This window comes from Euprymna scolopes, chromosome 46 (genome assembly GCF_053919585.1).
Source record: "Euprymna scolopes isolate OS-2025 chromosome 46, ASM5391958v1, whole genome shotgun sequence".
Classification (NCBI taxonomy): domain Eukaryota; kingdom Metazoa; phylum Mollusca; class Cephalopoda; order Sepiida; family Sepiolidae; genus Euprymna; species Euprymna scolopes.
This window is the reverse complement of record NC_136527.1, coordinates 70136536-70152097: the sequence shown is the minus strand read 5'-3', so window position 1 is coordinate 70152097 and position 15562 is coordinate 70136536. Positions and strand designations below refer to the sequence as shown.

Below are 15562 nucleotides of genomic sequence, written 5' to 3'. Positions count from 1 at the left end.
TTTCCCCAGTGTGTGTTTGCATGTGTGATGTCAAATGTGCCTTTCGACCAAAAGAAGAAGTACAAACTGTACAATGGTATGGCTTTTCTCCAGTGTGCATCCGCATATGTGAAACTAACTGTGATGACCTATTAAAAGTCGAGTCACACACAGTGCAAGTAAATCGCTTTTCTTCACTGGTTTTTCCCATATCTACAAATAATGTATACTTTTGATTAATTGATGAGGAACTGATTTTACAGGGATCTTTCTAAGGGAGAGCCACAAGCTTTACATGAATATTTTCATATACTTTCTAAATGTGCTAAAATGAGGTTATTGTACAAGAATGATTTTTGTATATGGACAACTTTCTAATGAATCGTTATAATTGATTATGAACTTATTGTATAAGAATATACACTAAGTCAGTATATAGCTATGTCAAGTGGATTATACTTGGGCATTGAAAACTATGTTATTTTTAATATTTAGTCAGTTTATAATTGTAGAAGGAAGTATGCTCATAACAGGTTTACTCTGACAAAGATACACATTAATTACTCATGGATAATAGTGTCTATTAGGGATTTAAATTGTTTTCCAGTGTGTATTTACATATGCTGAAACAAATTGTGTTTGTCACAAAAAGATAAGAGACACAAACCTTAGAGGAATATTTTCAGGTGTGTTCGTATATGTTTAAAACATTTGAACCAGAAAATCTACATATTCGATTTTAAAAAATGGATAATTCCCACTATAATTTCTAAGCATACTGCAAAATTGACTTGTATTTAAAAAGAGTCAAAGCGTTAGCTATCTTTTATAGCTTTTCTGTGGTGTGATTTTGTTTTGCTTTGTTCTATTTAGAAGTACTTAAATATGTTGTTTCTTAAGAATATATTGATGTTAAAGCCATTTAACCGTTTAATATGATGAGAGATGAATGAGTTGTTCATAAAAATATGCCAGGAAAATGAATCGTCTGAAAATATTACAATTCTTCCAAATTGCCTCGTTCACGAAAATCCAAAATATGCTTTACCTCTAGTGAATCAAATGAGTAGTTGTTTGGGGTGTTTGGTTTCATGACATATCCTCTTTTTTACGGTTATTAGTAATTTTGAAAAATGCTTTTACGCTTGAAGTTCTTTATACCAGCAAATATTTTTTAATGCTGAATCAATTTTGGGATAAGTTTTAGTCTTCAAAATCTTTATAACTTTTAATATTTATAAAATTATATAATAGCATCAAGGTTTAGTGCATTTTAAGCCAGAAAGCCAGTATCTTCAGACAGCTCATTCTCGTAGCACTACTTGAAGCAAATGAAAGCAATTATACTTGTCATTGAAGTTGTGATTTTAATCTTTTTTTGCAGTAGATTTATAATGTTGTTGTTGTTATATGCACAATTCTTTTTCATTTAAATTTTCAGCTTTCTTTAAATGTTGTCTTTTCAAAAATAATGATGATCCTTTAATTTCCATAAACTGGAACATCTGTGAAAAAATAAATAAATTTTTATTATTTACACCTCATGTTGTATATAAGCATTCAATTTATTAGAATTGTCATTATTCTTATATTAATTTGTCACAAAGAGATTACTTTAACATATCATACTAAATTGTCTAAATGTGCAGAACATAGCAAATAAAGTTGTTAATAACAAAATATTAAAAGGAATTCAATCTATAACACTGAATGGGACATGTCTGTTTTAATAGATTACATCAACTATTCAGTTACAAATCGTTAGCTATTAATACTAGTAAAGGGAGAACACGGCAATCACTGATAGAATTTCAATGTAAGAAACATGAAAAGGATAACATATTCTATGCTATTGCTGATATTAAATCATTCAAAAACTATATTACTACATTAATAATATACGGAACTAATTTCTGAAATCTGTCTTAAAACATTTATTCAGATAATAGAAAATTATTTGGATAATGGCACAAACTTTTCATCTAATCACTGTGTTAAAAGAACACAAAAGAAAGCTTTTTAGATTTATACTATTACAGAGATATATTTTGGTATTAATATTTATGAATTTGTGTCCATGTTAAGAAGTCGTCCCTCAACAATAAAATATGTATGTCTTATGGAAATGAGAGAAAATTCAAAATTAATTGTAAGGAGAGAAGTGATCCCACACTCTGAAGTCTACATTCTTTTCATTTCTTTTGATTCTGGAGAGTGTGAGTTTCCTGAAAATATGCACAACTTTTAAATCTTTTCTTTACAAAAATAATTCAAATACTGCAGAATTTTATTTAATTGAATATTTGAATGACGCAATGCGATTATCATTAAGTGAGTTTATAATAATTTAAATATTGCAGAATTTTATTTAATTGAATATTTGAATGATGCAATTTGATTATCATTAAGTGAGTTTATAATAATTTAAATATTGCAGAATTTTATTTAATTGAATATTTGAATGATGCAATTTGATTATCATTAAGTGAGTTTATAATAATTCAAATACTGCAGAATTTTATTTAATTGAATATTTGAATGATGCAATTTGATTATCATTAAGTGAGTTTATAATAATTTAAATATTGCAGAATTTTATTTAATTGAATATTTGAATGATGCAATTTGATTATCATTAAGTGAGTTTATAATAATTCAAATACTGCAGAATTTTATTTAATTGAATATTTGAATGATGCAATTTGATTATCATTAAGTGAGTTTATAATAATTTAAATATTGCAGAATTTTATTTAATTGAATATTTGAATGATGCAATTTGATTATCATTAAGTGAGTTTATAATAATTCAAATACTGCAGAATTTTATTTAATTGAATATTTGAATGATGCAATGTGATTATCATTAAGTGAGTTTATAATAATTCAAATACTGCAGAATTTTATTTAATTGAATATTTGAATGATGCAATGTGATTATCATTAAGTGAGTTTATAATAATTCAAATACTGCAGAATTTTATTTAACTGAATATTTGAATGATGCAATGTGATTATCATTAAGTGAGTTTATAATAATTTAAATACTGCAGAATTTTATTTAATTGAATATTTGAATGATGCAATTTGATTATCATTAAGTGAGTTTATAATAATTCAAATACTGCAGAATTTTATTTAATTGAATATTTGAATGATGCAATGTGATTATCATTAAGTGAGTTTATAATAATTCAAATACTGCAGAATTTTATTTAATTGAATATTTGAATGATGCAATGTGATTATCATTAAGTGAGTTTATAATAATTAAAATAATGCAGAATTTTATTTAACTGAATATTTGAATGATGCAATTTGATTATCATTAAGTGAGTTTATAATAATTTAAATACTGCAGAATTTTATTTAATTGAATATTTGAATGATGCAATTTGATTATCATTAAGTGAGTTTATAATAATTCAAATACTGCAGAATTTTATTTAATTGAATATTTGAATGATGCAATTTGATTATCATTGAGTTTATAATAATTCAAATACTGCAGAATTTTATTTAATTGAATATTTGAATGATGCAATTTGATTATCATTAAGTGAGTTTATAATAATTCAAATACTGCAGAATTTTATTTAATTGAATATTTGAATGATGCAATGTGATTATCATTAAGTGAGTTTATAATAATTCAAATACTGCAGAATTTTATTTAATTGAATATTTGAATGATGCAATTTGATTATCATTGAGTTTATAATAATTCAAATACTGCAGAATTTTATTTAACTGAATATTTGAATGATGCAATTTGATTATCATTAAGTGAGTTTATAATAATTCAAATACTGCAGAATTTTATTTAATTGAATATTTGAATGATGCAATGTGATTATCATTAAGTGAGTTTATAATAATTCAAATACTGCAGAATTTTATTTAATTGAATATTTGAATGATGCAATTTGATTATCATTAAGTGAGTTTATAATAATTCAAATACTGCAGAATTTTATTTAATTGAATATTTGAATGATGCAATGTGATTATCATTAAGTGAGTTTATAATAATTTAAATATTGCAGAATTTTATTTAATTGAATATTTGAATGATGCAATTTGATTATCATTAAGTGAGTTTATAATAATTCAAATACTGCAGAATTTTATTTAATTGAATATTTGAATGATGCAATGTGATTATCATTAAGTGAGTTTATAATAATTCAAATACTGCAGAATTTTATTTAATTGAATATTTGAATGATGCAATGTGATTATCATTAAGTGAGTTTATAATAATTCAAATACTGCAGAATTTTATTTAATTGAATATTTGAATGATGCAATTTGATTATCATTGAGTTTATAATAATTCAAATACTGCAGAATTTTATTTAATTGAATATTTGAATGATGCAATTTGATTATCATTAAGTGAGTTTATAATAATTTAAATACTGCAGAATTTTATTTAATTGAATATTTGAATGATGCAATTTGATTATCATTAAGTGAGTTTATAATAATTCAAATACTGCAGAATTTTATTTAATTGAATATTTGAATGATGCAATTTGATTATCATTAAGTGAGTTTATAATAATTCAAATATTGCAGAATTTTATTTAACTGAATATTTGAATGATGCAATGTGATTATCATTAAATGAGTTTATAATAATTCAAATACTGCAGAATTTTATTTAATTGAATATTTGAATGATGCAATTTGATTATCATTAAGTGAGTTTATAATAATTTAAATACTGCAGAATTTTATTTAACTGAATATTTGAATGATGCAATGTGATTATCATTAAATGAGTTTATAATAATTCAAATACTGCAGAATTTTATTTAATTGAATATTTGAATGATGCAATTTGATTATCATTGAGTTTATAATAATTCAAATACTGCAGAATTTTATTTAATTGAATATTTGAATGATGCAATGTGATTATCATTAAGTGAGTTTATAATAATTCAAATACTGCAGAATTTTATTTAATTGAATATTTGAATGATGCAATGCGATTATCATTAAGTGAGTTTATAATAATTCAAATACTGCAGAATTTTATTTAATTGAATATTTGAATGATGCAATTTGATTATCATTAAGTGAGTTTATAATAATTCAAATACTGCAGAATTTTATTTAATTGAATATTTGAATGATGCAATGTGATTATCATTAAGTGAGTTTATAATAATTCAAATACTGCAGAATTTTATTTAATTGAATATTTGAATGATGCAATGTGATTATCATTAAGTGAGTTTATAATAATTCAAATACTGCAGAATTTTATTTAACTGAATATTTGAATGATGCAATTTGATTATCATTAAGTGAGTTTATAATAATTCAAATACTGCAGAATTTTATTTTATTGAATATTTGAATGATGCAATATGCTTATCATTAAGTGAGTTTATAATAATTCAAATACTGCAGAATTTTATTTAATTGAATATTTGAATGATGCAATTTGATTATCATTAAGTGAGTTTATAATAATTCAAATACTGTAGAATTTTATTTAATTGAATATTTGAATGATGCAATGTGATTATCATTAAGTGAGTTTATAATAATTCAAATACTGCCGAATTTTATTTAATTGAATATTTGAATGATGCAATTTGATTATCATTAAGTGAGTTTATAATAATTTAAATACTGCAGAATTTTATTTAATTGAATATTTGAATGATGCAATGTGATTATCATTAAGTGAGTTTATAATAATTTAAATACTGCAGAATTTTATTTAATTGAATATTTGAATGATGCAATTTGATTATCATTAAGTGAGTTTATAATAATTTAAATACTGCAGAATTTTATTTAATTGAATATTTGAATGATGCAATTTGATTATCATTAAGTGAGTTTATAATAATTCAAATACTGCAGAATTTTATTTAATTGAATATTTGAATGATGCAATGTGATTATCATTAAGTGAGTTTATAATAATTTAAATACTGCAGAATTTTATTTAATTGAATATTTGAATGATGCAATTTGATTATCATTAAGTGAGTTTATAATAATTTAAATACTGCAGAATTTTATTTAATTGAATATTTGAATGATGCAATTTGATTATCATTAAGTGAGTTTATAATAATTCAAATACTGCAGAATTTTATTTAATTGAATATTTGAATGATGCAATTTGATTATCATTAAGTGAGTTTATAATAATTCAAATACTGCAGAATTTTATTTAATTGAATATTTGAATGATTCAATGTGATTATCATTAAGTGAGTTTATAATAATTTAAATACTGCAGAATTTTATTTAATTGAATATTTGAATGATGCAATGTGATTATCATTAAGTGAGTTTATAATAATTCAAATACTGCAGAATTTTATTTAATTGAATATTTGAATGATGCAATGTGATTATCATTAAGTGAGTTTATAATAATTCAAATACTGCAGAATTTTATTTTATTGAATATTTGAATGATGCAATATGCTTATCATTAAGTGAGTTTATAATAATTCAAATACTGCAGAATTTTATTTAATTGAATATTTGAATGATGCAATGTGATTATAATTAAGTGAGTTTATAATAATTCAAATACTGCAGAATTTTATTCAATTGAATATTTGAATGATGCAATGCGATTATCATTAAGTGAGTTTATAATAATTCAAATACTGCAGAATTTTATTTAACTGAATATTTGAATGATGCAATTTGATTATCATTAAGTGAGTTTATAATAATTCAAATATTGCAGAATTTTATTTAATTGAATATTTGAATGATGCAATTTGATTATCATTAAGTGAGTTTATAATAATTCAAATACTGCAGAATTTTATTTAATTGAATATTTGAATGATGCAATTTGATTATCATTAAGTGAGTTTATAATAATTCAAATATTGCAGAATTTTATTTAATTGAATATTTGAATGATGCAATATGCTTATCATTAAGTGAGTTTATAATAATTCAAATACTGCAGAATTTTATTTAATTGAATATTTGAATGATGCAATTTGATTATCATTAAGTGAGTTTATAATAATTCAAATACCGCAGAATTTTATTTAACTGAATATTTGAATGATGCCATGTGATTATCATTATGTGAGTTTATAATAATTCAAATACTGCAGAATTTTATTTTATTGAATATTTGAATGATGCAATATGCTTATCATTAAGTGAGTTTATAATAATTCAAATACTGCAGAATTTTATTTAATTGAATATTTGAATGATGCAATTTGATTATCATTAAGTGAGTTTATAATAATTCAAATACTGCAGAATTTTATTCAATTGAATATTTGAATGATGCAATGTGATTATCATTAAGTGAGTTTATAATAATTCAAATATTGCAGAATTTTATTTAATTGAATATTTGAATGATGCAATTTGATTATCATTAAGTGAGTTTATAATAATTCAAATACTGCAGAATTTTATTTAATTGAATATTTGAATGATGCAATTTGATTATCATTAAGTGAGTTTATAATAATTCAAATACCACAGAATTTTATTTAATTGAATATTTGAATGATGCAATTTGATTATCATTAAGTGAGTTTATAATAATTCAAATACTGCAGAATTTTATTTAATTGAATATTTGAATGATGCAATTTGATTATCATTAAGTGAGTTTATAATAATTCAAATACCACAGAATTTTATTTAATTGAATATTTGAATGATGCAATTTGATTATCATTAAGTGAGTTTATAATAATTCAAATACTGCAGAATTTTATTTTATTGAATATTTGAATGATGCAATATGCTTATCATTAAGTGAGTTTATAATAATTCAAATACTGCAGAATTTTATTTAATTGAATATTTGAATGATGCAATTTGATTATCATTAAGTGAGTTTATAATAATTCAAATATTGCAGAATTTTATTTAATTGAATATTTGAATGATGCAATTTGATTATCATTAAGTGAGTTTATAATAATTCAAATACTGCAGAATTTTATTTAATTGAATATTTGAATGATGCAATTTGATTATCATTAAGTGAGTTTATAATAATTCAAATACCGCAGAATTTTATTTAATTGAATATTTGAATGATGCAATGTGATTATCATTAAGTGAGTTTATAATAATTCAAATATTGCAGAATTTTATTCAATTGAATATTTGAATGATGCAATGTGATTATCATTGAGTGAGTTTATAATAATTTAAATACTGCAGAATTTTATTTAATTGAATATTTGAATGATGCAATGCGATTATCATTAAGTGAGTTTATAATAATTTAAATATTGCAGAATTTTATTTAATTGAATATTTGAATGATGCAATGTGATTATCATTAAGTGAGTTTATAATAATTCAAATATTGCAGAATTTTATTCAATTGAATATTTGAATGATGCAATGTGATTATCATTGAGTGAGTTTATAATAATTTAAATACTGCAGAATTTTATTTAATTGAATATTTGAATGACGCAATGCGATTATCATTAAGTGAGTTTATAATAATTTAAATATTGCAGAATTTTATTTAATTGAATATTTGAATGATGCAATGTGATTATCATTAAGTGAGTTTATAATAATTCAAATATTGCAGAATTTTATTTAACTGAATATTTGAATGATGCAATTTGATTATCATTAAGTGAGTTTATAATAATTTAAATACTGCAGAATTTTATTTAATTGAATATTTGAATGACGCAATGCGATTATCATTAAGTGAGTTTATAATAATTCAAATATTGCAGAATTTTATTTAATTGAATATTTGAATGATGCAATGTGATTATCATTAAGTGAGTTTATAATAATTCAAATATTGCAGAATTTTATTTAATTGAATATTTGAATGATGCAATGTGATTATCATTAAGTGAGTTTATAATAATTCAAATATTGCAGAATTTTATTTAATTGAATATTTGAATGATGCAATGTGATTATCATTAAGTGAGTTTATAATAATTCAAATATTGCAGAATTTTATTTAATTGAATATTTGAATGATGCAATGTGATTATCATTAAGTGAGTTTATAATAATTCAAATATTGCAGAATTTTATTTAATTGAATATTTGAATGATGCAATGTGATTATCATTAAGTGAGTTTATAATAATTCAAATATTGCAGAATTTTATTTAATTGAATATTTGAATGATGCAATGTGATTATCATTAAGTGAGTTTATAATAATTCAAATATTGCAGAATTTTATTTAATTGAATATTTGAATGATGCAATGTGATTATCATTAAGTGAGTTTATAATAATTCAAATATTGCAGAATTTTATTTAACTGAATATTTGAATGATGCAATGTGATTATCATTAAGTGAGTTTATAATAATTCAAATATTGCAGAATTTTATTTAATTGAATATTTGAATGATGCAATGTGATTATCATTAAGTGAGTTTATAATAATTCAAATATTGCAGAATTTTATTTAATTGAATATTTGAATGATGCAATGTGATTATCATTAAGTGTGTTTATAATAATTCAAATACTGCAGAATTTTATTTAATTGAATATTTGAATGATGCAATGTGATTATCATTAAGTGAGTTTATAATAATTCAAATATTGCAGAATTTTATTTAATTGAATATTTGAATGATGCAATGTGATTATCATTAAGTGAGTTTATAATAATTCAAATATTGCAGAATTTTATTTAACTGAATATTTGAATGATGCAATGTGATTATCATTAAGTGAGTTTATAATAATTCAAATATTGCAGAATTTTATTTAATTGAATATTTGAATGATGCAATGTGATTATCATTAAGTGAGTTTATAATAATTCAAATACTGTAGAATTTTATTTAATTGAATATTTGAATGATGCAATTTGATTATCATTAAGTGAGTTTATAATAATTTAAATATTGCAGAATTTTATTTAATTGAATATTTGAATGATGCAATGTGATTATTATTAAGTGAGTTTATAATAATTCAAATACTGCAGAATTTTATTTAATTGACAGAAACAAATAAGACTTTGCTGAAAATATGCACAAATCTTTTCAATTTGTTCTAAAATATATATTACTTTATCATTCGATTAATAACAAAATTTTCTTTAAGTTTCTGAAATCTGTTTTTTACAAGAAGAACACTGCTTATCCAGGCCCTAAAGCTGATCTAGGATAAGGGTAAATGAATGTAAGATAATAGTGTTATTGGTCATGGTGTAGATGGGGTAGAATTTGGATTATTTAACCAGAACTTGTTTTCATTGGACTTGAACGTTTGAAGGCCACCATATCGTAATCGGCTAAAATGTACACAATAAAACAAATATATCACAAATAAAAAAAACATTTTCTGGGTTATTTATTTATGTTGCTAGTTTAGAAGAAAATGTATGAATGTTTTTAAGAAAGGTGTATTAAAAAATGGAGAATTAATTTTAAAAAATGAAGGCAGTAGGTAAATCGGTGTTGTAAAATACTCTTATGGTTGTCAACAGGTTAAAGTAGATTTATTTGTAAGAAAATTGCATTAAAATAACTTAAACATAATACGGAAATGAACGATGTAAAAAAAATGCAGAAAGTTTTAACAATTGTCTATTTGGATAATTAAAACATGAAAAAAATGGGATGCTGAAAAGGTACACAGTAAAACAATATGTTTTATTGTCATGTTGATTATTTGTTTATGTACGTATGCACAACCGGTATATCGGATGTTGCGTTATAACACCTGTTACAAGGTCATTTGAGTTTTATAATTATATAGGTTGAGCTTTTGAATGAGAAAATCGTCTATTATCTAGTGTAATGAATGAAGGTTTGGGTTGCTGCACGAAAACGGAGGTGAAATTTGAACTAAAGGACGAAGCTAAACCAGTTTTCAAACCCAAAAGAAAGGTTCCATATTCAGCATTAGAAACTATAGAGAAAGAATTAAAGAGACTTCAAGATATTGGAGTAATAGAAAAAGTGGACTACTCTGAATGGGCTTCACCCACGGTTTACGTTAAGAAAAATAATAAAATCAGGGTATGCGCGGACTTTTCGACAGGTCTAAATGATTGTCTCAAGGACGATAACTACCCGCTTCCTACCCCAAAGGAAATTTTTTCGAAGTTAAGCGGAGGAAAAATTTTTACAAAAATTGATTTATCTGAAGCGTATTGGCAAGTAAAAGTCCAGGAAGATTGTGCCAAGTACCTGACATTAAATACCCATAAAGGACTATTTTCACTAAAACGTTTGCCTTTTGGTTTAAAAGTAGCCCCAAATTTGTTCCAGCAAATTATGGATACAATGCTAGCAGGTTTGGATTTTGCTATGGCTTATTTAATAGGTTGGTTAAATCATCTGACAAAGTCTGTCTTTTTTAGTTTTATTTTTCAGTCTTTCTACTTTATTTTCTTAAGCAATATTTTCCTGTACACATAATTTACTCTTATAGTAAAGCAGAAAATTGTTGACAAACGAAAAGTAACTTTCATATTAAGACTTGAATATTAGAATGAAATTGATATGTTGATTGCCTAATTATTTACTCTCATATTCAATTTCAATATACCTTCTCATCATATTTTATGTGGATACATGAAATCATATTTAAGCATTGTTAAAATAACAGAGTTCTTTTTAATCTTAACTTTTCCTTACTTTTTTAAGATTTCTTATCTTTTTGTGTTAAAAATAAAGTTTGATATGTGTCACAAATATTTTCCATCCTTTCAGCAATAAGTTAAAAGCTATCTACAAAAAAGCTGAACTTACAATTAAAAATTGTGATCCATATTCTGGCCAATGACTATTATACAGTTAAGTTTACCATGAACAATCTGGTATCTGTTTCCAAATGTTTACCTTGAATCTGCTTTAAGATTCCTATTTTTTCTATTGTTCATTTGCTTTTGTCATCCGATAAGAATTCAGTAAATAATCAAAAACGTTTGTGACACTTTTAAGGCTTGCATTGATTTTTTATTTTCACACAAAAAATAAACAGCCGATTAAAAATATAATTAAACCAAAGTTCTATTATTTTTAATAATGTTTGATTAAATAAAAAAATATATATATATTATTATTATTAATAATAATTTATACTCACAAGTGCTAACACAGGTCATCATCAGATATTATTCACTGATAATCATTGGTCCTTGTTGCCTGGAGAATGTGAAATAATAATTCTTTACAAATTTCTAGTAAGCTCAACGTCTTTTGAAAACCTTTGCAAATAGCTCTGTTTGCCACTGATTTTCATGCTGTCAGTGAGGATTGGGTTTATATGAAATTTGGATGACAATAATCTTTCTAAAAGGTCCAAGTCCTCTCTGCACTGCAATCTGTAAAAAAAAACAAAAGTAAAAATAATTAAAAAAAACAGTTAATTTCTGAATTTTTGAGATAAGGATAGATTATTCGTATAATTTGGATTCATCAGTCTACTGTTCTCATCTTGAATGTCATTTTTACAACATTTCGGTTGATAAAACCTTTTACTTTCTTCAGGTTTATCTTATCAAACTTGGGAATGTTTCTGTAGAACTCGGGAATTTTACTGAAATTTTGAACAGATCCCTTTTTACTTATGTGGATAACATCTTTATACTATAACCCTAGCAGGAAGGTGTTCAAACTTTACTAGACCAATGAACTCTATCCGTGCAACTATACAGTTCACTATGGAAAAAGAACATAACAAATTATCATTCAAAGATGTGTTGATAACCTGTATTGGTCAGATGTTTATGCCATCTCTAAACCGAAAGCAAACTTTCACTAGACCATACCTAAACTTCAACTCACACTATCTATATAATGTAAAGAAAGAAATCATTTGTTGCCTACAACACAGCACAAAAGCAATATGTAGTAACAACAATGCTGATGGATAGTTTAAGAGAAACCTTACACCAAAGAATCTATCCAGAAAGCATAACATCAGCTCCAAGAAATCTGGACAAGTCACTAAAGGATCCCACTCGGAAACTCACCACAGTTTTTGTACCATACATGAAGAGCTTGTCAAAAAAACTTTATCAGAAAAAACTTTAAAGAATATGTAATCCATATGACACGAGGACAATATTCAGAAGCGATTCAACTCTCCGAAAACTACTTCTGTGAGTCAATCCTCCCACAAAAAATCATGATTAAGAACTGTATATGAGATCCGATGGAAATGTGGAAAACTATACAAAGACCTGGCGCCTACTAAAAGTATGCTAAGAAGAACATCAAAAAGCCGTGATACATAAAGAGATTGAATAATAAGCTGATCATATCCGGAAGAAAAAGGAAATCATCTACCATTATGAGACGAAGTAAAAATTATAGACAGAGAAGAATGGTGGCAACTAAGACAATTCAAAGAAACCGCACATATGTTTGGTAACAATCAATTATTAACTAGAACAAATATAAAAGTTCACACAATATGGCAACCATTAAATATAAATAATAGATATAAAGTACAAATAAATAAAAATATATATAGATAGGCAATAATATATATATTATATATGCAATAATATATATATATATATGCAATAATATATATATATATGCAATTATATATATATATATATATATATGCAATAATATATATATATATGTAGATATGCAATAATATATATATATGCAATAATATATATATATAGATATGCAATAATATATATATAGATATGCAATAATATATATATAGATATGCAATAATATATATATATATATATATATATACATATGCAATAATATATATATACATATGCAATAATATATATATATATACATATGCAATAATATATATATACATATGCAATAATATATATATATACATATGCAATAATATATATATATATATGCAATAATATATATATAGATATGCAATAATATATATATATATACATATGCAATAATATATATATAGATATGCAATAATATATATATAGATATGCAATAATATATATATATATATATAGATATGCAATAATATATATATATATGCAATAATATATATATATATATATATATATAGATATGCAATAATATATATATATGCAATAATATATATATATATATAGATATGCAATAATATATATATATGCAATAATATATATATATAGATATGCAATAATATATATATATATGCAATTATATATATATAGATATGCAATAATATATATATATGCAATAATATATATATATATAGATATGCAATAATATATATATATGCAATAATATATATATATATATATATAGATATGCAATAATATATATATATATGCAATAATATATATATATATATATATAGATATGCAATAATATATATATATAGAGATATGCAATAATATATATATATGCAATAATATATATATATGCAATAATATATATATATATATATATATAGATATGCAATAATATATATATATATATATATATATATAGATATGCAATAATATATATATATATATAGATATGCAATAATATATATATATAGATATGCAATAATATATATATATATAGATATGCAATAATATATATATATATATAGATATGCAATAATATATATATATATAGATATGCAATAATATATATATATATAGATATGCAATAATATATATATATATAGATATGCAATAATATATATATATATATACATGCAATAATATATATATATATACACGCAATAATATATATATATATACACGCAATAATATATATACGCAATAATATATATATATATATACATATGCAATAATATATATATATATATATATATGCAATAATATATATACATATATATATATGCAATAATATATATATATATATATGCAATAATATATATATATATGCAATAATATATATATATATATGCAATAATATATATATATATAGATATATAGATATGCAATATATATATATATAGATATGCAATAATATATATATATATATAGATATGCAATAATATATATATATTTAGATATGCAATAATATATATATATATACATATGCAATAATATATATATATATATACATATGCAATAATATATATATAGATATGCAATAATATATATATATAGATATGCAATAATATATATATATATATAGATATGCAATAATATATATATATATATGTATATATATATATGCAATAATATATATATATAGATAGATATGCAATAATATATATATATATATATGCCGACTGTCATCACGACGGTTCTAGGTTCGATCCTCAGCTTGGGAGAGGTGTTAGTCTAGCGGCACTGATGAGTTGTGAAACAACCAAACAGGTCTGTATGTCGATGACTAAAATATATTTTATAAAGCTCCCCTCTTTGGTAGAGCACTCTCGTAAATTATCTTACTCGCTACTTAATTTAGCTGAAATAATGCGAAGCTCGCGATTTGTTTACAAAACAAACGTTTGAGCCCTCTACGAGTAGCGGACGAATGTTTATTTAAATAATCGTTCGGACAGGTTAATTTCGGCCACCGATTCCGTAGTCAAGGGGTAGGACTGCCGACTGTAATCACGACGGTTCTAGGTTCGATCCTCGGCTTGGGAGAGGTGTTAGTCTAGCGGCACTGATGAGTTGTGAAACAACGAA

The 15562-nt window shown here is 23.1% G+C and overlaps 1 long non-coding RNA gene across 1 annotated transcript in view; it reads right to left on the bottom strand.

Annotated features, from left to right (window-relative positions):
- Positions 1-201: 201 nt before the first annotated feature.
- The window catches only part of LOC145271394 (uncharacterized), a 36522-nt gene continuing 21161 nt past the window's right edge, over positions 202-15562 (bottom strand). Inside the window, exons 2-3 of the long non-coding RNA XR_013865850.1 lie at positions 12058-12295; positions 202-1484 (exon numbers count right to left, since the gene is read on the bottom strand). This is a non-coding gene — a long non-coding RNA (uncharacterized LOC145271394). The remainder of the gene's footprint in view (positions 1485-12057; positions 12296-15562) is intronic.